This window comes from Hylaeus anthracinus, unplaced genomic scaffold (genome assembly GCF_026225885.1).
Source record: "Hylaeus anthracinus isolate JK02 unplaced genomic scaffold, UHH_iyHylAnth1.0_haploid 11985, whole genome shotgun sequence".
Lineage (NCBI taxonomy): Eukaryota > Metazoa > Arthropoda > Insecta > Hymenoptera > Colletidae > Hylaeus > Hylaeus anthracinus.
The window spans coordinates 4,880,928-4,903,409 of NW_026534333.1; the positions used below are offsets into that span (position 1 = coordinate 4,880,928).

A 22,482-nucleotide genomic window follows, 5' to 3' on the forward strand; every position below is an offset into this window, starting at 1 on the left:
ATATTGCTCCGTCGTGCTTTCTGCTTTCTGGGAAAAGTTCGAAGCGCGCTCTCACTCTCTCTCTCTCTGCCCCCACTCCGGCTCTCTCATTTCCCCTTTCCCCGTGTTCCCGCTCCACGACTGTCGCTCTATCACCTACACGGATACTCAGAACTTTGAACAGGCGAGCGAGGGAGAGAGAGAGAGAAAGAGAGAGATGGTCGCTCCAAACGTTTATGACTCCATTTTGAATCTTCCTTAGTGTATTGTACTCCCACGTTCAGCATTTCAACTCTACGACGCTTTAAAATTGAATAAATAGTGTAGGTACTGTATCGATTATCTCGAGTGTGACATAATAAATGTTCAATCAGTTGGAGCAATTGACCTTCGACGACCTTAAACAACTTTTAAAGACATTATTTCTACTCGCCCGGTACGGCTAGAATAAAATTGTGCGAAACTCTGCTTGAAATCGAGTAACGTCTACCCGACGGATTTTTTCCTATAGTCAAAAGTAGGCGAGTCGTTCAGGTGGCCTGCTTTAAATGTCTCAACCCGTATAGCTACACTTCCCCACGCAGCTTTCCTGGCACTACTTTCCCGTGTTCTCTCGCGCAGCCCGCTATGACGCATTACTATAGTATAGTGCGGCCCCACTATGGCGCGATACTATAGCACGGTGCGGGCCACTATGGCGCGCGCAACTATACACGGGTATAGTATGCCGTCAACGCGCACGAGGAGACGAGACTGCGCGCCACGCGGAGGATAAGCGAAAGAGTTCGACGCGAAACCGTTGCCGATACCCACGTTGGGCTGTAATTGTACGACGTGGCAAATATTATCGTTAGAATTCATTAATCAAGCAAATGAACGAGCAACCGGTCGGATCGCGAATTTTTCAGGGAACAATATTGGCGCACGGTGCGACGTGCCAACCTATTTATCGTATCGGGTAAATTGCGTGGAACGTGTGCACAAGGAACCCTCGGTGCTGAAATTCTATGCGTTTGAAAAAGTTTGCAACATGGTATCGTAGATCTGCGTCAACCATATTTACATCATATTGGATCCGCCATTTTTAATTTCTAAGTTCTTAGTTGAGATTTGGAATCGGCGACCCCAAAAACCGTTGTATACCAAATTTCATCAAAATCGTCCGAAAGGAACTCTAAATATTCGAGAGAAACTGTTATAAGGCGTTTGTTGTCAACTTCGGTCCGGAGATACTACCCCTTTTTTTTCTAGGAAATACTACGCTGGACAGCGTGTTTACATTTTTTTACTACTTTACTAAGTGCGCACGCACTTCCAGGAATTTACGTAGGTCACTGGAAGGCCGCTCCCTCATTCCTATTTTTCTACTATATGTTCCACATAAGAAATTGATTCATCCAAGACTCAAATTGAAGGGCGGAATTTCTACTATCCGATAGAGTGTTGTTATCATTGTGAGATACTCTTAAACGATTTTTAATTGAGATATACGTATGATTCATCGATCGAATTACAGGGCACTTTGTGAATTTCAGAAACACGGGACCATGTCAGCACGTCTGTACCAGCGAACTCTCGTGTTCACAGAAACGCACCAACCATTGTAGAGTCGCACGAGGTTCGACGTGTGAGTAAAGGGGGTTGGTATCCTGGAACGAGACTGTGCGCGTTCCAAACACACCATGAGCGCAGTGGTGTAGATCGCTTTGGCATAATAAGAGCGAGGGAGCGGAATATAATGCAGCCTCCTGCGCTCAGTGACCTCCCTGAAAGCTGTGGAATGTACCACCCACCCTGCCCTCGCGTTCCGTACAGCCAGGAGAAGACTGGCGTGGCGTTCGTCGTTGTAAACACTTCTCGGAACCATTAAATACCGAAAAATCTGGTATCGGCGCGACGAGCATTCGAGGGTCGTTCAGATTAACCCCTTCGACCACGAAGTTCAACATCATTTTTTTTTTTATTAGGAAGTAATCAATCTTCAATGAACAATTTTATAACGAATACGTAACATTGATCTACAAAAATGAAGGAAATTAAATAAACTTCGTAAATGATGAAGGAAAACCTGTTTTCTAAGCAATAAATAAAATAAATATGAAAAGTTGAATCGGAGAAATGCACGCTTCAAAAATTCCGTGAATACGAAAAATTTACCAAAAAACTTTGATTTCTTTCTTTTTTTAACTACAAAGCTTCCCAGCATTTTTTCAGCTACCACAACCCCTAAACTCGATATTCATAAGCCATTGCGTGAAAAAGCTGTCGCACTATTATTTTTAACCAGCTATTGTCACTGGTCTCTGTTACCTCCTGTGTCGCAGAGTTTCTCTTTATACGTAAATAAATTCGAGATCGGGGATAGTACCGATATCCCGAAGAATGGATCGCATGGATCAGCCCGCTCTGATCACTCGTGATTAAGCTGCGCGCAAGGTAACCAAATCCCCGATCGATTTCCAAATTTCTCTGTCCAGTTCCATCGACACCCTCGTACCAAGCTAATTCCACCAATTACTCGCGCGAACAATTCGCCCACGGCGACCAGAATTTCGATTCGAACCATTCGTTAGGCGTCCTGTTTAATAATACACGATATCCTCGGACAACTAGGAAAACTCGGGACCGCGGTGCATCGCTCGTTCAATATTTTTTTTTTTGTTTTCATTTCAAGAGTTGACCTTTCCAGGTGAGAAACGAGGAGACTAAATGGGTCACAGAAAGAGCGAGCGCGTCGAGTATTGTATACGCTCGGTAACCGAACTTCAAAGCGGTATCGCTCGCGTATCGACATGCCAGTCGCTATTGCAAACCAAAAACTTTTATATTCGTGATAAAGGGAACTCTGTTAACTTTGGAACTAAGAGTCGTGAAAAATGCTTGCACGAGAGAAAAAGTGACAAGTATGTTCGATTAAAAGAAATGTTTAGATTCGCATCGGGACAGAAGTACAGCCGTGAATGTGACCGAAACGAAAGGTTTCCACCAGAGGTTTATCATAGGGGTTGTTCCGCGCATTCGATATCGCTCAACATCTCAGGAAATGCAACAGAAGCCACGGAGAAGCGTTAACCGTGCAGCTCGGTCTATAAACTTCCTTGTTACAATTTTCATCGGCAAAGCGTATCGATCGTCGCCGTACCTAAGGAACGAAGCAGCATGTACATCGGAGCACTAGAGAATACACGCATAGTACGGGCAAACGACAAAAGATCTCGGCGCATCGGCGTTGCCGTAATCATTGCGCGATCGGAGATTGAACGAAACTGATCGAATTTTCGATTGGACGCGAAATACCATAATAATTATTTATTGCGATACTCGTAGCTCTAGACCTTCGAAACATCATAACGGATAATATTTCTTGTAAAAAATGGCTCTCAACAATTGTGTTAAGGCTGCTCCTCATTGCGTGCTCCCCGAGCTTTTGACTGATATTTTCTTAGCTCGAAACATGTACAATAAAATCCAAATAAAAAACCCAATTTCAATTTTAACTGTAACAATCGCGGAGGAAAATACGACACGAATCTAAAAATCAAAACAATTGCAACAAATAACGGCCGCGTCGAGACTGGTGGGCAGTCCTCGCTTTTCGCGAGCACACACCGGCAAGGCTTTGTTATTCAAATTTCGGATTTATATATTCAATATAAAACTGACGGAACTGCTTGTTTACGATGCGAAGAATAATTTGACGAGACGAGAAGAAGTCAGGAAACGAGAGGGGACGGGAGAGGAAATCTGACGAGAAGCAACACGACCACGAGGACGTTAAAGGACAAGGGTTGGAAGAAGTGGAAGCAAGAGACGATAGAGACCAAACGAACCAACGAGGGGGGTGGGAGAGCGACGGAAAGCTGCGGGGGTGTATATTGGGGCTTGTAAATAGGGGTGGGGGGAGGTTCCACCTCCGACCGAATCGATCCCACCGCAGTGTAGCACTATAGCAGCCCACGTGCATACATACCATGGACTCCCTCTACCTCTCTCTCTCTCCCTCTCTCTTCTCCATCTCTAGATTCACTGTTCCGCTCCCACCTACCCTCTACCTTTAGTATTTTCCCTCTTTCCGCGTCCGCGGCAGCAAACCGTAACAAACTGGCGCAGCTGCGCCCCCGCTCCGTGCGAAACGGGAGTTCTGGATTCTGAATGAAATTTTTTTAATGATCGTGATTAATGCGTTGACACTGTTCCGGCACGGACGTAGACTTTTACCCGGTTCGAGTGAGCCGCTTGTTCCAGGATGTGGGCCACTCGGTAGAGCACCGTGGTACATTCCCGAACAAACGGTGGCTGAAATTATTTTTCGCGTTCGATCGTACATCTTTCGAGGCGAGATTTAATTGTTTTGGTTATGAGTAATCTTATCGAAAATAATAACGATAACCGAAAAGAAAGAAAATAAAAATCAGAAAAATGGAGAGGGCATGGAGAAAATGCTGCAACTGAATTTTTAAATGGCGAAGTTGTGTCACGAAATGCTCATATTCTCGTAATACAGTTTTGCTTACCTATCGAGGTACGGTATGGATCGGTATAGAAGATGTTATTGTTTTTAAGTATAGCCTTCTTGAAACATCACTTTCAGTTCAGTCTGAGTAGACCAACTTCGACGAAACCTGTTCATACCACCACAAACATGCAGTTGTGCTTCCAATTGCGATTGGTAGAACGCGGTTGGTCGTGCAAACTGATTGGGGGACGGACTCCGCACACTACTGTGGTCGAATGTTGTTGAATCTAGTGTACTGTGTAACGAGAGGAGAGCACATGAATAACGAACAAGCTAACGTAGCGAAATTGAACAATCGTGTTGATGTTTGTTCGATTATAAAATTTGTCAAACCATTTACAAACGTATTTGACCATCCTCGACGTTTCGACATTCGTTTCAGGTACCCGTCGGAAAATGATTTCGAATTGGAAATCTCCAATTAGCTGGCGCAGCCAACCGCATTGTACCAATCGGAATTGGAAGCGCGACTACACGTTTGCGGTGATATGGTCCAGTTTGGTTGTAGTCAGTGATGGCCAAAATGTTGCTCCGATAATAGATTACGAATGAATGTAACGTTCACTCGGTTGATCGGTTATTCGAGTAAGTTTTACGAAATTTTTGTCCCGGGGTTCATTAATTCAGAACAGCAACGTCAAACGGACTCAAAAAAAAAAAAAAAAAAAAAAATATATTATTACAAACCGATACACGCGCATTACGGTCGGCATATTCTCGTTCGCTGGTTGGATATCCTGTACGAGGATTACTGACGCGTTCATTCAATTCGTGGAACGTACTACTCACGCTCGACCGATGGCTGCAGTCACAGAATGCGCCTATATCGATGATACGAATCGAATACGACGTAGAGAGGGTTGGAGGAGGGATCGGGGATGGAGCAAACTGCGAGGGTGGAAGTGGGGGAAAATAACGGGCATGAAGTGTTATTACGTGCGTCGTGGTATGCACAATCCGCGCACGCATTTCTCTATAGTCCACGAATCGAGCTTGCTTGATTTATCAAAAGTACAAACTGCGAAAATTTGAGAAAAATGGAGGAAAATTTCAGAGATCGAACACGTCGAGTATTCAGACGCAGAGATAGTCAAATATTAAGTATAAAAGGGGAGTAGTAAAATCTTTGAACCCTTGAATACTCGAGCACGAATCAAACTTGCGATTCATCAAAGGTAGAAAGTGTACAAATTTGAGAAAAATGTATGAAATTTTCAGAGATCGAACACGTCGAGTATTCAAACACAGACATACTCAAATATACGTGTAGATGAGGAATAGCGAAACCCTTACCTAATAAACGAATTCTCATATATTCAAACAGTATTCGAGTACTCAAACGCAGAAGAATTCACTGACTAGTCTCACTCCTAATAAATCCATGGTAAATGCATACCAACCAATGACCTACGACCTACCAAGATAAAATTTTACCTACCGAAGGTTTAGGAAGCCAGCGATAAACAGATCAAGTAAGACTCACGAGGCCATGCCACGGGATGAAGTCCCCGGGACCAGTGTAAATAACAATCTAACGGCCGGTTATGACTCAAGTTCGCGCGCAAGTGTTTCCTAATTACATTCTCGCGTCCATATTTTCCGGGAAAAGCCAGGCTCCCTACGGATTATGTGGAACGTTAACACGGACATAAATACGAAACTGGCTGTGTTCTAGCTTGGTACAGCGGCCATAGTCGTCGCTCATTGTACTCGGTTCAATAGACGCGACTATAGATTTCTGCTTGCACCGTGTGTGCAGACATACTATCACCCACGCTCACGTTTCAGAGCATCACGCGTTATATAAAACCTTTCATTCACATTTTACTGCGATTCGATTTACGATTTTGGGGATACGTTGGCGAGGACGCAACGAAAGTCCCTTTTTATCGCGCGATGTCGATTGACAGCGTTATGAGTGTTCATTTTTCAGGTAAACTGTATTTTTTATTCGTAAAGGGAGAACAAAATTGCACCCGAATCCTCTGCCGTCTGGGTCCTTTTAAAGCGATACAGTAATCAATCCATTTTATAGGTTACTATGATCGCCAACAGCGAAACGATACCTTCGTGCCGCAGGGATTTAACTCTCCGACGAACGTTATTTTTGATTAACAAAGGGCGAAATCTTTTAACTAAACCGAATCACCTGTTGTTTGAATTCTTTTAGGATAAAGCGTTACATCGATCGAATCGTTGGACTACTGTAATCACGAACTGAATTCTGGAAGCTATACCGATGGCGCCATTTGTCACAGGGCATTGTATTATGGGAATATGTCGGAATACAATCAATCTGGATTTATCCAAGAAGCTCTGCGTAAATATCAGAATTTTTATTTTAAAATTGGACAAGCAACTAATGGAAACGTAGAATCCAAGCTTTCTAAAAATTTCTTATTTCGCTGCATCGAGCTCTGGAAAATTCATGCGGATGCGAACAATTTCTTCCAATCGTCCGACGAGCCAAGATATCGATATTGAAAACAGTCGGACGCGAATAGGTCCCAAAAACTCGACCACAAACCACACCAACCGGAAACCAAAAGCAGATACCGTCAGGTGACCAAATCATTCATCGATCTACCACCCCACATACTCGCGTATGGTTGCGCACGTGAACCGTGGTACGTGCAGGTCGATCATGCAGATACTCGACAGGGGCCAAGAAGAGATGGCACGAGTGACCGGAAGAAAGGCGCTTCCACGTATTTATTCATAACCTGTTGGTCGAGAGACAAATCCGTTGTATCTGTTACGCGGAATGAATTTATATCGATTGTTTCACCCTTTATAATAGACATTATCACAACCAAGATCTCTAATTACAACGTTGCTACACTAGTGTGGAAGTTGAATGCAAATTAAGAATTTTTCTTCATAGATAAGGAACCTCCTAGATACAAATTAATACAGTTTAGGACACGTGATGCAATAATAGAAAGTACATTTGTATCGATTGTATAAAATTTATAATTTATAGAATTTCTTTACAAAATTGAAGAATGGCTGGCAGAATCGATAACGTCTGCGTCGAAATTATTCCCCGTCGATAAATAGACAGAAAGGGTCGGAATTCTGAATATTTTATCTCGTTGCAGAAACAAAATCGTTTCCAACCGTTCGGGGAAAATAAAATTGCTCGAAACTTGCTACGTTTGATCTAGCGTCTCTCTTTACGTCTAGTAGAAAGAAGAAAAAATTAACTGAATGCTGGCGAGGCAGCACGATATCACCTGGGTTCTTTTATATGAATTTTTCATCGTGTCTGGCGTGACTCAGGCCAAGGAAAGCGGTCTTGAGTAGCCACTTAATTTTGCCTCGACTGTAGCAAACCGTGCGGTAGATGCGATCGGATATCAAAACGATTCCTTTGCATAGAACGACAGAAGTCCAAGGCAGGCTTGGAAGACGATGCCTTATCGAAGAGTTCGACTAATAGACGCAGGATGGAATAAATAAAAATTAAAAAATCTACGACACCAAGGAAAAACTAAATGCAAAGTAATTTTAAAGTAATAGACGCAGAATGGAACAAATAAAAATAAACAAATCTACGACACCAAGGAAAAAATTAACGTAAACTAATTCTGAAACGAAGTTGAGTCTGATCGCAAGAAATGTTCGAAGATTGAAGTTCCTGGCCTACGTTCAAGGAGCAAGCAAATATCCTTGCCGCATCGACGTACACAAAGGTTCTTTCTATGATTGCCACTTGGAATCCCATATATTTCATTACGGTGGAGCGTGGCGAATCTATAAGATTCCTCGTAATTGATTAAAACCACGGTTGAAAGAGAAACAGTAATTGCATAACGACGAATACAGCGTTCAAGGGAAGCGTGGAAAGGAAAATATTAACAGCATCGAGCGTTAAAAATATATCAGCATCGATCGCCGTGACCTCAAAAGACAATCTTACGCTTATAATTTGCCCCGCCTTATGATCCTTTTTCATCCTGTATCGGTGGAAGCCTGCAATTTTAACTAGGAGCAGGCGACATCCCTCGCGTGGAAAGTCGAGACACGAACAGACCACCTTGGTTGAGATGCCAGAACGAGAGCTTTTAATTCGAGCGTGGGTACAAGTCGTTGGATACGTACACGACATACACGACGTTTCAACAAAATTAATCATTCGTACTTCAACAAAATTTCTATAATCGAACGAGACATCTAAGAAATTCTAATCTAATTTCCCCTAAAAAAAAATGTTTGATCTCCCCAAACTCCATCAGCTCACCTAAGAATGACACGGGTTCTACCTAGGAAAACGATAACGAGAGTTATTAGTTTTCGTTTCTACACTACCAGCTTGAAAAAATATTCGAATCGACAAGTCGGGGGGTCAATATCGCAGCCACGAGTCGTCGTTACGGTTTACCCGCTGGAAAATCATATGGCCAGACGCGAGAGGGTGGACGAAACGAAATCGAACGAGCGTTTCTTACAAAAATATTGCCCTTTAGATGGAAGCACGCGAAGCACCGTTATACATATACGTCTCGTACGCAGAAGTAACCATCTTCCATATCCACTTGTTCGTCACTGGCTTGCTCGAGTCGATCGTCCTTCGAGGGTCTTCTTCAGGGTTGAAGCCGCTCGCGAGATCTCCGATGTCTACCAGGCTTATAGAAAATCGAACAAAACAGCAGCTAGCATCTGTTATTCGATAAAAACTTCGCCTTCGTTTCGTAGATAAGCTTTCGTAATTAATGGATCATCCCGTGAGCTATGTCAACGTGCGTTGTCCGTAAAGTGCGTGGTTAGGAGAATGGAATTTCTCAAAGTATGTATATCGCAATTAAATCTCTCAAGCCTCTCGTAGAATCCTCATTGGAAGACCCTTTGAATTATCGTTCGAACTGGACCATTCCGTCGATCCATTTCGATCTCAAGTTCAGCTCGAATACAAAAGCTTCTATCGTAATTAATTCTTCCAGTCGTTATTCCATCTTTACGTTGCAATTTTTTATTCATGAACCAGATAATAATACAATAATTTCGCTAGCTTCCTGGGAAAGGTAAACATCTCGGAATATTTCAGCATCCCCTCCAGGGGTCTCGTTATCGTTTTCCTTTGGGAATTTTAAAGGCAACCGCAATTTTCGTTTTCAATGGCGGGACTCGCGTTTGATGTACATTGGTCGATAACGGAGAAGTTCGTTAAGTCCACCCTTGATTTATATCAGCACTTAAAGGAGAACCATCCCCCTCCCCACTGGCGAATGTTGTTCTAGCGTCGTTCTATATACGTGGAACGAAGCGAGGGAAATTTAGACTGCTGCGATTCGCTGGATCAATAAGTGTCGGGAATGATTAAGAACATTTAACACTAGGACGATTCGAGCTGTGCCTCTGGAGTCACGAGTGATTTTCTCAAATTTTCTTAGATTTAAATCGAATAAATTTTCGTTAATCAAGAAAAGTAAAGTAATGTTATTTGTAACAAATATGGGTTCCTCTCTGGTTATGATACATCGAAGTATAGAGAGAAGACTAATGCTGCATGGCATAGAGAATAGAACTAATTCGTAATTTTTAGATGTTTTCCTAATTCCTTAATCAATACAGTTTTGACGTTTGCTTATATATTATTTTCTTTATTTTCGACGCAACACAATTTATCTACCGCAGTAAATCCTGCACACCACCGATGAACAAAAAGAAAGTTAATTCCCAGTCTTACTCTCGCAGTACCTTTCTTTCGCCAATTAACTCGAACAAAGTATGACAAAAGTTTGTGTACAGAAACCTTGCGTTCAGTCGCTGAATGTTTGCGTGGAATCATACTCGAATGCCGTGACCTAACCGAAGAAATGTACCGTCCTAAGAACCTGAATGACGCAATTAACCTTTAACGTCATTTATAAAAGTAAAACGGACCGTGTATGAGAGAAGTTTCTGCACCCGAATGACGTCACTAACAGAATCATTACCGCCATCCATAAATAAACAACGCGTCAGTCTATGTATAAGAATAGAGAGCTCCATTTCCAGCTTCAAAGAACCACCCTGCAAGCATCGCGACTCTTGGATGGATTTTCTCATCGCCACCCTGTAGGTTGCGTCAAAAATACAGAGCACTGCTCGAATTTGCTACGAATCAGCAGCGTTCGATCGATCGATCGATCCGCGTGTGTCGAACGATCGCGACGATTCGCTTCGATAAGAGGCCAGAGAGACGATCGTTCCCGTGGACTAGAATAGCGTCGCGTCTGACGTCACGTGGTCATAGGAACACGCCATAATGATGACAAGCAGCGAAAATACCGTGGCGAGACCTGGTGATCGGTATTATTCGCGACGAACGATCCTTCGTAGCGAGTAGTAGCCAGCTAATCGGCTGCGATATAGTAACAAGACCTTCGAATCTTTTCAGAGATGGTACGTGCTGTTTGTATGTACAGACAATTATCATTTTCGGAGATACAGAAATCTAGCACTCGGACTGGAGACACTGACGAAACGTATGCAACTATACGAGAATAGTAAAGGTCAAAATATATAAAATGATGTTTTTGAACGATTTCTTCATTACATGAAAACTTTAGGAAAAAATCTGGGACACTTTGGATGAGGAGGTATATATTAGCAAATTTTTACGGATTATTTAATTAAAAATTCCAGTTGCGAAAAATAAAGTTCGTCGTTTTGAACTTTTATGTTGAAATATATAGGTAAATTCAAAAAGCATGTTCGTCGAGGAGTCCAACGCTAAGTCACGGTTCTCAGTCGACGATCCCAAAAACAACGAACGTCCCGAGCCAAAATGGAGGACGCCTGCGTTATCGATACCAGAATAACGCGAATTCCCGCAAGAAAAGTAAGGTCTCTGGTAAAACAGCCGCAATAGCGCCGAATTTACTGCAGATGGAGTTGAGAAAGTAATCTCTGCGCAATAAAACGCCACAAGTGGATTCACCGTAACTTTCCCGCCGCGACGCTCGGCGCCCGAGCGGTGGACGACCCCCGTCGGCGAAAGAAAAACGCAATTAAACTCCACGGTTTCGTTACGCGTCGCTCTGGCGTCATCGACGATCGCGATTCGCAGAGGTGGACGGGGGGTGAAGAGATAATCCAACGCGCCACGGAAACCTGGGAGATATCAAAGAGAACGGGCCTGACCCACTTTTGTTTGAGGTTAGCACCGCCGACGAAAGAACTCGCGATAACTTGTCCTTCGCGAGCCTCCAGCAAAACTTCGATCCCTCGACTTTCCCATGACTCCTTTTTCCTCCCTCGAGCCGCCTTTCCGGCCTCGCGACCGCCTTTTCACGCATTCCGTGGACGAAGTCGGGAAAACGTGTCGGATGACCTGGTCGACGTTAACCGGAGACCCTCTTCGACTCCAAAACGTCTCGCACTTACTGGCTCAATGGAGGATTTTCAAGATTTTCAAGATTTTCAATTGGTTTGAGAATCGAGTTGAAGAATTAATGTACGGTTTTGTGAAAATTAGGTGCTTAGAAAAAGGCAATCTGTGTGAAAAATGTTTTCAGGGGGTGAGAACGCCCCTTTAGAGAATCTGATTCTCCATGTTTTGGTTAATATTTGTGGAACTTTACAAGATAACGAAGTAACGTTGAATACAAGATCTTACAGCCGCTGATGCTCCAGAATAACTGAACGATGCCTAACCGAATTTTTCGTTGATATTTTATTACGCAACAGCGTAAGCAACGACCTTTTCGCTGTTCCTAACAGAAATAAGAAATCTACGTTATGAAAAGGTCACAGGACCATCGAAGACAATTATTTTGTCCGCCAAATCTGACGGTTGCTATCGGAATTTTTGCGGTAATAATTTTGTAGGCGAAGCGTTAGGAAAATTAAATCTAGAAATACTACCAATAAGTATCTACTTCCACTTGCCCCGAAACAAAGTTCTACCTTCTTAGAAATTTTCGCGAGTATTAATCTAATTGTCGATGCGTTAAGAGACGATCAAGATTAAATTTCAACGAGTGCTTAGCTCGACTCGCGCCTTATTTGCAAACTATCGCTGAAACATACTGCATCGTCGACACATCTACGCCCTGGGTTTCTTGTTTGGAATCCAACAAGCGCGCGAGGTCTCGTTTCCTCCTGCAGGCAAGATTAACGATCCTCAATTAGCGACGACGACTGGAATCTCGACGAAAGAGTTCTCTTTTTTTTTTTACGACATATCGAACCGCCTACCAGCGACTTCGATTCTTTGCGCAATCGACGTTCGTTGTTCTGGGAACCAAAACGAAATTATCAGCAATCGGGAGAGAGACTGGCGACCGTGTTTTTCTCGGACGTGAAAGTATATCCTAAGCTCGGTGACCACTTTAAGGGAATGGGAGTAGAGCCATGGACTACTCTCACGCGGATGAGACTCTGGCAATTTTCTTATATACACGTTACTTTTGTAAATTAAATAACAATTTTATACATTACGAATATAAGTGATAATTCGTACATACTTGTATAAATACTCTTGATGTTCTTTGATATAATTAATCAAACACCTATTTCGGCATTTAAAAAAATTCAACCTCTGAAGAGGTGAAAAGGGGTTGCGAACTCCTTTCAATTTCCTTTATAACTGATTTCCTGTTCTTTAATTATAAAGACAGGTTAGTTAGAAAAGTTTTTTAGCTCGAAACATTGGGTACATCTTTGGTATAGAATAAGAATAGTATTCCACGCGATCGAAACCTCGGTAGTTAATGATATAATGCATACGAAATAATTTTATAATATATTAATTATTTAAACTTTCGTATGCTGAGCAATGAAACTCTACAACCCTACGGTAGATTCCAGTAAATTAATCCAGCTAATTTGCGCCCATCTGGGCCCTAATTGACAGTTACACGAATATCGAAGGTTCCACCAAGAGTTTCGTCTCCGTAAAACTATTCCGTGGTAGAACGCACCAGTCGCCTTGGCGATTGCGAAATCATCCTGAGATTGCTGGCTGGCTGGCCGTGCACCGAGAGCCGCGTTTCACAACGGCCATTGTTAGATGGAACGGTGTCGAAACGGCATCAATTTTAGAGGCAACGGGGACGAAATGGAAGACAGTTCCCGAGCGACCCTACCGTCTGTCTCGACGGCGACCCGGTGCATCGACATTCGGGAACCGTCAGGTGAAACCTCGCTGCAGACCTTGGACGATACGATTCGAAATCGCGAAGAACGACGGACCTCGGAGCGTCCTGTGTTGCCCAACGGAATTGAAATTACCGGTAAAAGCTCTCGGCTGAATCGATATTAATCTCTACCACTGGGTCTTTGTAACAGGACCGCATCTCGCCATTCTAGCAAATACTGAAAATGAGTATTGTCTTTTTTGCTGCTCAAATTAGTGCTAAATGTATAAACAATTCATCTATTACTGACGCGGGAGGTAGAACCTCGATTATTGCACCGAACCAACGAGAGAATGATCGCTAACCTCCAGATTACAGATTTACTTGAAACCGTGCATGCTGTTGATTCTATCATTCTCGCGGTGTAAATTTATTATCGAAGGGTCTCGCTGGTAGATTTTTGTATATTTACGATTAAAACCATCTGGGTTTATCGAGATTCCGCAGTACACGCGTACGATAAAAATGGTGGGTTCTCAGCCGAACAAAGTTTCGGATCGCGCACCGCCGCTGGCAAGAGTATAGATCCATTCCTGTTTTCCACCCTTCGTTTCGTCGGCGTCCTTCGCGCGGCGCTCGAACGCGTCGCCATTCTATATGGAAATCCGTTATCGCGTTTCGCTTCATGAATTCGAATGTTACGAGTGGCAATGAATTTAACGCGAAGGATGCTAACGGAGACGGTGTACGTCTTCTGTTTTACGTCGAGTGCTACAACGCCGTTTGTTTTGGCTCTGGTTTCTGTTTACGAGCGAGACCATTACGCTTCATCGTGCGCGGGACGTTTTCCACAGCGGTTGCTCGCGCTCGCCTAGACTTCCCCTTAATTTCGATCCGCGATTTATCGCCTCTGTGTAACGATGCCGCGCGAGATCCGCGTCACCGATAACGAGTTTACTTCGAATCGCGCGGCTAGATCAACGCTTAATCAACATTTTCGTCGAAGGATTCCTGGGTGAAAGTTCGGCTGGTAAACGAGACGTTGCATAGCGACAGGGACTCGAGATACCGAACAGAGACCTTGAAGTTTTATGGAGATACGAGACATAGCTTAGGAGATGTAATGCAGGCGTAATTTCCAAGCAAGAGCCTGAGGTAGTCGCACCAGCAGCTGGTTTCTTTGATAATCGATATTTTTATTTATCTTCTTCGCGCTTGTTTGCGACTCTCCGATTATTTGCCACCTAACATAGTCGGATTCTATGCGTAACAAAATCAAATCTTGCTTTCAATATTTAGCTCGTGAACTCGTTGTGCTATTGTCCCAGAGATACACTCCGAAATGTAACCTTCGGGGTCAATCACGAAGATTATCGTCGTCCGAGCTGAAATCCTATCATCCGACTTTAGTGGAAAGGTGCCAGACGGGCAAGACGGATCGCCGACCGAGGGCTCACGAGGCGTCCCGACGCCGCGCGTCGATAGCGTCCCAGTGGCAGACGTCGCCACGCGTGGCGAGACTCGAACGAACGGGAGGGTGGGAGCGCTCGATTTCCCGTGTAACTGACCATTCCTAATTCCAAACTTTTGTCGTTGAATCGCGGTTAATCTCCGCGCCCAACTTCGCTCTTCTCTCATCCCTATCGCCACCCACGCAATGAGACCATCGGGAGCGGTGAAATCCGATCTATTCGAAGAACGAACGTTTCCACTTGTGGATCGCGCTAACAAGTCCTCGATTACGATTCGAAAATTGCGATGAACCAGGCAAATTGCTTTTTGCTCTATACATTAGAAATAACCTAAAGAAACTCACCTAAAGAAATTTTTTAGAGAATTAATCTGACGATCAACGTGTTAAATACACAAAATTTCGTTTATGTATTTTTAATATAGTACGTGTGATTAATGAAAGGTGTACCAAGGGGAGAAAAAATGATTTGAAGTTTGTTTTTACCTCCCATTATTTGAGAGTAGCATGTTCTAGCGATAAGTTAGAAATACTGATTAGAAATATTCATTCAACGTGATATATACATTCCTGGTGTTCTTCACTTTTAATACAATTGTTAATGGTTTAAGAAAGCAGTAAGAAATTGAAGAAATAAGTGAACGGAAGCAACTATTAGCCACAGCTTGTAAAAAATACGGGACATCGAAAGGTGGACGTCGCGAGCAGTTGGAATAGCGTGAGAAAATCCGGTATGCGAGAGGAAAATGGATCGTCTCGTGTCACTGACACGGCGCATACCGCGAGAGGTCATTCGGCAACAAAGTACCGTTTTACGAGCTAACCTTGAACCGTCCCGGAGCCAAGTGCCACGATTAAAGGCTACCGCGCAATAAAAGCCAGATGTGGTCGTTTCGCAAATCCACGGCACCACCCTGTCGATCCTTGTTGGAGTCGCGAGAGGATCAGTAGGACTCGTGTCGCCGGCCACTGGAGCCCTCTTGCTCATGGTAATCCCGCGGTCCGTGACCCTAACCTACCCTAATCCGCCCCAACCGCGGAAAGGTTAACCCCTGACCGCGAGGTCAGCACCGCTCAGCCTCCGTTTACACCCCGAAGGGACTCGAGGAGCAAACGACGGTAAACAAACTCTGCGTTCCTCCTACGGAATCGTTCGCTGTTAACACGTGAATCAGAGGTCGAAGAGGTGAGAACTATTATCTCGCTTTTCTCGCAATCTTTCGCTATTGAAAGATACAAATTAGCAGTTCTTGGGAAAAGTTTGCAGGTTGAGAGACTCGTTCCGAAGACAACGATTATGGTCAGGGTTGATTTTCGAGGTTTGGACCGATTACGAGATCGACGCAATTGCTTAGAGATGCTGAACAAAGCAATTTAAAAGAAGCAAGATTATAGAAGGGATGGCAATTCAATTTTCAATTGCAACCGAGTGCAATTGGAATAGAAATTAGAATATAAATATGAATTACAGTAGAATTCAATTGCAACTTACAATCGATTATTGGTTGGAAATACAGATGATTCGAGATAATATTCACATTTTTCGTCTTCTCCGCTTTTTAATTCGATCCTTGACGCACTGACAAGATTCAATCGATAGAAAATGCGTTGATTAATGCTCGACATCGATCCAAGGAGGAAACCCCTACAGCGAGGGTCCATCGTCCACCCCAATTGTCGATGACCATAACGCGACCACGAGACCGTCGCAGTAATTTCCTGGACCACCTCGATGCACCCTCGTAACTTTCGGCATCTCCGCGACCAGGGAAATGGGGAAGAAAAGGAAACCGAAGGAGTTTCAGTGGGCAACCACCGGCTCGCCTCAAATATTTACGCCGGTGGCCGCAACAATGGGAACAATATCGGTTGCCTGGCAACGCTCTGTTAAGAGACCGCATTCTACTTTCGCCTCTCCCTCCGCCTAACCAAAAACCACCCCTTTCTTCGATTTCGCAGCGTGTGTCTCTCGACAAACACCACCTTCCGCTAAATGCGCCTCGTCCTCTTTTTCCAAGCGTTCGCACGCTCTTCCGCTACCCGCGTCTTTCATCGGTCTTTCCGCCTTGTTGCACCCTCTACGACCCTCTTCTTCGCGGCTCGGAATCGGATGACGAGCGATCGACGCTTGGGATTCCTCGGTTAACGGCTAACGAGAAGCTTGATTCCACCAACGGGTATGAAAAGAAGAGGTTCGGGCGGGTAGATGTTATGCAGGAGACCGAGTCGGAAGAAAGATGTTTGCCAGTTCGACGGACATCTTAACCCTTTTCTTGATCAGCGGAGTTTTGGTCCATTAAGGAAGATGACGTCTTCGAGTCGTTTTGTTTAATTACCGAGGTTAAAGTTCGGGTTCGTCCTCTGATATCGATGTTTAAGCTTCGTCGGTAACATAAATCACAAGAGAAATATGGATACGCTTCTTGCAACTCCAGTGCGACTGGAGTTTGAAGTACTCCAAAGGGTTCAAGTACGTGCCTCAAAAAGTCTAGTTTCTCTATTTTCGTTTTCGGTCGGCTCGTGAGGGTTCGTCAGAATAAGAAGCCTTGCCAGTGGTAACTGGTACCAATAAACAGGTATTAGGTGCCCGTTCGTCGTTTTACGAACCCATCAACTTCGTGTTGCGTCTGCCCTAGCCCTTAGGCCCTTTGAACACGTATCGAAGATAATACTGCGGTTAAAGGATATTTATCGTAGGTGTAAGTGCAGCTTTGTAATTAAATGGAGGAGAAACGAACTAATTTATTAATCCATTGCATATGAAGCCATTGTTGATAATTGAGCGTTTTTATCGGTGGGTCCAATCAGCATCGAATAACATGGTTCCGTCTTTTATTAGAAGTTGTAAACAGATACGAAACTCGACGTAAACGATACGTATCGACGCGACCAGTTTGTCAAGAAGTCCCAAACCGATCGCCGTTCCATAGTTACCAGAAAATCAATTTCTGACGTCGGGATATCGATAGTATCTCTAAACACCTCCGAGTGCCATCCTGTGGTTACCTTCACCAATATTTATATTTACGAAGATCCTCCTCCTCTTGCCATTTCTGAATCCGTGTACGTGTTTGTAGCTGTGTGACGAGAGAGAGAGAGAGAGAGAGGAGGGGGGGGGGTGGAGAAGGAGGAGAGGAGAGACCAATAATGTGTGGAGGAGGAGAGGCGAAAAGGACGGTAGAACAAGAGGGGAGGGATCAATGCTGGTTGCCCTGGCAACCACGGGCACCTGATCTTCATCCATCCTGGACCATACTTCTCAGTCCTGCCTCGTGCACTGGAACGAACTGGGACGAAGGGTCCTCCAGGATACCCGCAGCAATTTCTGAAAGAGGCCGCGTATCGGATTGAAATTAACCACCGCAGGACGTAGTCAACCCACAACGGAGTCTTCCACTCTTCGACTTCTCTGCACTGGTATTTTCTGACTCGAGTTGATATTCGTCATGATAAGCGTTTGGACGCTGGGAAAAATTTGTTGGGCCGCGAGGACGCGGTCCGAATCCGTACGTTTGGTATGCCGAAGTATCAAATAACACGTTATAGGTGGCTGGTCCCACGCTGCCCAGAACATGTTTCTTCTGAACTGATCAGGCTTCGTTGCACGATGGTAATCGAATAGTTTGATTTATCAGTACTTGTTAATGTGCGAATGTATTTCTGTATCGATTGTTTTATTTACTTCGTACAAGCAATTATTGGTTTACTCTATTAACAGCAAACAGTTCTTAACCACCAACATTCAATGCAGGGGCAGCTACCATCTCCGTAGAAAAACATCATTGGACGATGGTCATTGAATAGTTTGGCTTATCATTTCTTAATAATGAGTGAATGTATCTCTGTAACGTACGTAATGTATCTCAATTTCATGGATTTGATACAGTTAATTATTTTCTTGCTCTGTTAACAGCTGAACAGTTCCTAACCTCCGACGAAGAACAGGCTACCACCTCGATACAAAGCCGTTTCTCCCCACGAGCCCACGAGCGCATGCTTTTGCGCATCAAGCAAGTAGATTGAGCTCTCGTCACACAGCTACAAACACGTACACGGATTCAGAAATGGCAAGAGGAGGAGGATCTTCGTAAATATAAATATTGGTGAAGGTAACCACAGGATGGCACTCGGAGATGTTTAGAGATACTATCGATATCCCGACGTCAGAAATTGATTTTCTGGTAGACTGTTTTCTGTTTTCCAGTCGCTTCCGCGGAGAGCAACGCAACGGATCCACCGCGATCTACATCCTTCGTCGAGAAATCGATCGGTCTGGCATAATAAACGTCGGACGAGGGTTTCAGGAGATTGGTTAAAACGCTCCGCGACCGAGACGAGACACGACGCGCGCGCGTTTCTGCGCATCGGCGCGCGTTTTGGCGGGTCGATGCGCCATTGTTGCCCCGGCGGCTGCGTTCGCTTTGTTTTCGTCTCTCTCCCTCGCCTCTATCCCCCCAACGGCAGCCTATTTCCTCCCTCTCTCGACTGCTCTCTCGTTTTACCATTTTTCACGCGACGCTCTCGCCCGTCCGTCGGTTCTCTGGCTGTTCGTTAATGAAAAATAATAAATTCAAAAGTGCCGAGGGAGAGGGAAAACGGCAGAACGACGTCGCGAAATCGACAAACTCCGGTTTAGCCTGTTTATTTTCTAGCAACGAGCTCCTCTTCTCGAAAGGAACTCCGGGATTTCGTTGTTTTCTACTCGTCCGCTTCGAACTTCTTTCTAAACTTTCGTAATTAGTAACTTTTACTGCAATTTTACAGTAATCTGCGAAGTTGTACCGCATCTTTCAGGTTTAATTGCGATGAAGAGTACTATCATTTCAAATAGAATCGAATATAGTCCCTCTATGTTCGATGGAAAAACAAATAATCGTAACTAGATGTTCACCGGTCGAATTCTCGGGGGATGATCGTTAATTAAAAACATTGGAAACGGTATTAGAAAGTTTTCCAGCGAGCAACCGTATTCGCAGGTGCGCCCGCCAAAGAATGAACACGATATCTCTGTATGATAACGACACATCTGGCTGCCATTACTGCGTATCCTCCTTTTAGCCTCTCCTCTGGTTTCTTATCCGATTTCGTAACGGGATTCACGCGAATTCCGTGCCCACTCTAATCGTGCGAGAAACGTGCATTCCGATACGTGCCTGACGAGGAACAAGCAGCACGTGTGCGCTGATCTTTTCGACATTAAAAAGGATAGGTTGTGCGAAACACGAAGTTCGTTTGTTGTCTAGCTCTTGAGAAACAGTTCTTCCATGAGGACGTCTTGAAATTTTCTACTAGGCATAGCGACGCATGAATGTAAAATTAACACTCGAAAGCGTTGCATCGCTTGTTGTATGTGCTTTGAAAAAAACTATCAACAGCGCGATTAGTCTTTCTAACGAATCGAAATCAGATTCTTACAACTATTAATTGACAAATACTAAAGTTACTCAAGCACGCGATTTACCCAATGACGAATCACGCCAAGGAGAAACGCAACAAATTTTTTCGAAGAAAATTATCGCTTTTGTAATGTATATATTTTTCGGCGCCATGATATCGATAACGAAGCGTCTCGTCGCTCGAGAGACATTAATTCCGGTTTCTGCGGTTGATAAGACAACAATGTTACGACCCAGAACGGACCAGGCCGAGTCGCGATATTTTTTTAAATTCCGTCTTCGAAATTCAGATTCGCGCCAGCACAATCGCCCTTTGCGCGAGAACAAAGGCTCGATAAGGGAATCGAAAGCTGACCTTTGACCTGGCCACGATTTTAGAACAACTTTTTGGTCCGTGCGATATATCACACATGTTCTGCGACGGAAATTAAAATTAATCTTGCGACCGATACTTGTGGAATTTCTCGAAGCTCGACGTTGCGCATTCGTCAAAATTAATGCGCGAGTATGCTCGTCACGTGTTCGCTTAAGGCACGCTGTAATTATTCCGATATACACGTGCGTCTAACCAATTGCACTTAAGGTGTTTTTTTATCGTAAATTACACGTGATTCATAACCGAGTGTCCGACGTACACGTATACCCGAGATAAGCTCGCAACAAACGCGTCATCAGCGATTTCTCTCAAGACTTTGGCACGTTGTTTTACAAAGTCTTGTAAAATGGAAACTCTAAGTTTGTAATTGTTTTCTTGTATGAGACGTATGACGGTCTTATGAAGCACGATACTCTTGTCGATAGACGAAAGAGGACGAATGGAAGACGAACGATTAATAATTAACGATAAAATAAAATTCTATTTCGAGTTGAACGAGTGAAGGTTGCTACGATAACTGTACAATAGAAGATACATCGAAACTAAATTGCTTCATTCGTTATCTATCGATCCAATAAAGTTCTGTCCACTTCTGTTCACGGTACGAAACGAACGCCTAAAAAGTTTGTTATTTACCTTACCAGACAGCGGTATACCGTTTCCTGTGCAGTTACTACCGAGAACGAGTGTTGTACGGTTCACAGTCGATTCACCAGCGAAGATCACGAGATAGTAAATGAAACGTTTCTAAGTATTTCGATCTAAATTGACGTCAAATACAGGCTGGTCAACGGTTTGCTGCAACCAGCGACTGCAATATTCGTACTGGTCGCTCGTCGTAACAGATATCTGTCTGTTTTGCTCGAATCGCGAGATTTCGCTCGACTGCTACGGTTACCAACCGTACATATTTCGATATGATACAATTTTCATTTGTCGAAGTGTCGTAGCTTTTTTTTTTTTTAAAAATAACAAAATAAACAACTACACGATCCGATGTAGCTGATACCGCGATAACTTTATGTTTAGCGTTTGTATTACATGTTGGAACTCTAATTAAATAGCTCTCAGCTGAATGTACATTGCAGAAGTATCAACAATGTGATTCGACATTATATTATGTAAAATTACATCCCCAATCCCCCCTTCTGGTCATTCTACGTCGTCAAGTTGAAAAGAGTGTCTTGTATATTCTTTTCTCGTGATCGAGGGATATAGTAACACCTCAGAGATGAGAATAAATTCTCAATTTATATAAGATTAGAAAATAAACTCGTGCATCCCTGAAATCAAAATTATGATTCGAATTATACAACGAAATATTTCACAATGGCCAAGTAAATATATTCCTATATAACGAAGTCAATTTCTGAAGGTCTTATTCGTTAGCTTTAGTTCGAATAAAACTTTCCATGATCCCGAATAACGTTTACGTTCATTCGAACGAATCTACCGCGTATCGTCCTTCCGACACGCATTTCTCCGCATCGATATTTTTGGCAGTGAGCAAGAGCGGAGCGTCCTTCACGATGGAAAGCTTAAACGGGTAACGCACGTTTCCGTAGAATCCATTGATCGATAAATTAAAAAGCAAGAGGAACGGAACGGCAAAAGTTACAAAGCTCGATATAACCGGGAGTGCAGGTATCTTGCGTGCCAGGTATGTAGAAAGGACTACC

The 22,482-nt window shown here is 43.7% G+C and overlaps 1 protein-coding gene across 2 annotated transcripts in view; it reads right to left on the minus strand.

Moving 5' to 3' along the window:
• LOC128887377 (uncharacterized) overlaps positions 1-22,482 on the minus strand; it is a 41,009-nt gene that overhangs the window by 14,698 nt on the left and 3,829 nt on the right. The gene's annotated exons all lie outside the window — the stretch shown is intronic.